The sequence below is a fragment of the Tribolium castaneum genome, unplaced genomic scaffold, assembly GCF_031307605.1.
Source record: "Tribolium castaneum strain GA2 unplaced genomic scaffold, icTriCast1.1 ptg000118l, whole genome shotgun sequence".
Lineage (NCBI taxonomy): Eukaryota > Metazoa > Arthropoda > Insecta > Coleoptera > Tenebrionidae > Tribolium > Tribolium castaneum.
In genome coordinates, this window is record NW_026986714.1 from 291,840 (window position 1) to 294,723 (window position 2,884).

Consider the following 2,884-nt stretch of genomic DNA (forward strand, 5'->3'; position numbering starts at 1 on the left):
TACAAAATAGTTATTTGCATTTTTTATGTAGGACTAACCATAAGCGAGATATAAGTTTGTAAATAATTAATATTTAAAAAAAAATTGCTTTAACAGAAAATGTCTTGTGATTTAAAATACACTTAATTTAATGGGTCCAATACTTTATTAGAAGAAAAAAAAGGTGACATAAAAGTCACTGAAGTTTTCAGAGTTGTTTTTAAATGCTGCATTTTCGTCTTAGTCTCAAATATTGAAAACTGAATTACATTTTTGTTCAGTAACAGTTACAGTTTTCTTATTGGTTTTTTGCTTATATCTCGAAACCAGTTACTTCTATCAATTTTTACCTTTTTTTCAAAATTAAAGCTGATAAAATTTCCTACAAAATAGTTAATTGCATTTTTTTTGTAAGACCAACCATAAGCGAGTGATAGAGTTGGATATAGATAATCTTTAACAAAAATTTGCTTTAAAATAAAATGTTTGATAATCCGAAATTAAACTAAATTAATTAAGACTAACACATTAGTAGAGGAAAAAGGAGAAAACATAAAAGTCACCAAAATCTTGAGAGTCGTTTTTAGTCGTCATATTAATAACAATAACATTAATAATAATAATACAAATATTACTAAATTTGCTTATATGCAAGCGCTTAATTAAGGCAACAGTTTCTTGCTTATATCTCGAAAACAGTTACTCCTATCAATTTTTATCGTTTTACAAAAATTAAAGCTGATAAATTTTCCTACAAAATAGTTATTTGCATTTTTTATGTAGGACTAACCATAAGCGAGATTTAAGTTTGAAAATAATTAATATTTAAAAAAAAAGTGTTTGACAGAAAATGTCGTGTGATTTATAATACACTTAATTTATTGGGTCCAATACTTTATTAGAAGAAAAGGGAGGTGACATAAAAGTCACTAAAGTTTTAAGAGTCGTTTTTAAATGCTGCATTTTCGTCTTCGTCTCAAACAATGAAAACTGAATTACATTTTTGTTCAGTAACTGTAACAGTTTTCACTTTGGTTTTTTGCTTATATCTCGAAAACAATTACTCTTATCAATTTTTATCTTTCTTTCAAAATTAAAGCTGATAAAAATTCCTACAAAATAGTTATTTGCATTTTTTTTGTAAGACCAACCATAAGCGAGTTATAGTGTTGGATATAAATAATCATTAACAAAAATTTGCTTTAAAATAAAATGTTTGAAAAACCGAAATTAAACTAAATAAATTGAGTCTAACACTTTAGTATAGGAAAAAGGAGAAGACATAAAAGTCACCAAAGTCTTGAGAGTCGTTTTTAATCGTCATATTAATAACAATAACATTAATAATAATAATACTAATATTACTAAATTTGCTTATATGCAAGCGCTTAATTAAGGCAACAGTTTCTTGCTTATATCTCGAAAACAGTTACTCCTATCAATTTTTATCGTTTTACAAAAATTAAAGCTGATAAAATTTCCTACAAAATAGTTATTTGCATTTTTTATGTAGGACTAACCATAAGCGAGATTTAAGTTTGAAAATAATTAATATTTAAAAAAAAAGTGTTTGACAGAAAATGTCGTGTGATTTATAATACACTTAATTTATTGGGTCCAATACTTTATTAGAAGAAAAGGGAGGTGACATAAAAGTCACTAAAGTTTTAAGAGTCGTTTTTAAATGCTGCATTTTCGTCTTCGTCTCAAACAATGAAAACTGAATTACATTTTTGTTCAGTAACTGTAACAGTTTTCACTTTGGTTTTTTGCTTATATCTCGAAAACAATTACTCTTATCAATTTTTATCTTTCTTTCAAAATTAAAGCTGATAAAATTTCCTACAAAATAGTTATTTGCATTTTTTTTGTAAGACCAACCATAAGCGAGTTATAGTGTTGGATATAAATAATCATTAACAAAAATTTGCTTTAAAATAAAATGTTTGAAAAACCGAAATTAAACTAAATAAATTGAGTCTAACACTTTAGTATAGGAAAAAGGAGAAGACATAAAAGTCACCAAAGTCTTGAGAGTCGTTTTTAATCGTCATATTAATAACAATAACATTAATAATAATAATACTAATATTACTAAATTTGCTTATATGCAAGCGCTTAATTAAGATAACAGTTTCTTGCTTATATCTCGAAAACAGTTACTCCTATCAATTTTTATCTTTTTACTAAAATTAAAGCTGATAAAATTTCCTACAAAATAGCTATTTGCATTTTTTATGTAGAACTAACCATAAGCGAGATATAAGTTTGAAAATAAAAATATATTTAAAGAAAAAGTGCTTTAACAGAAAATGTCTTGTGATTTAAAATACACTTAATTTAATGGGTTCAATACTTTATTAGAAGAAAAAGGAGGTGACATAAAAGTCACCAAAGTCTTCAGAGTGGTTTTTAGTACTAAATTTGCTTATATGTAAGCCCTTAATTAAGGTAACAGTTTTTTGGTTTCTTGCTTATATCTCGAAAACAGTTACTCCTATCAATTTTTATCTTTTCACTAAAATTAAAGCTGATAAAATTTCCTACAAAATACGTATTTGCATTTTTCATGTAGGACTAACCATAAGCGAGATATAAGTTTGAAAATAATTAATATTTAAAAAAAAAGTGTTTTAACAGAAAATGTCTTGGGATTTAAAATACACTTAATTTTTTGGGTCCAATAGTTTATTAGAAGAAAAAGGAGGTGACATAAAAGTCACTGAAGTCTTCAGAGTCGATTTTAAATGCTGCATTTTCGTCTTCGTCTCAAACATTGAAAACTGAATTACATTTTTGTTCAGTAACAGTTACAGTTTCCTTATTGGTTTTTTGCTTATATCTCGAAAACTGTTACTCCTATCAATTTTTATCTTTATTTCAAAATTAAAGCTGATAAAATTTC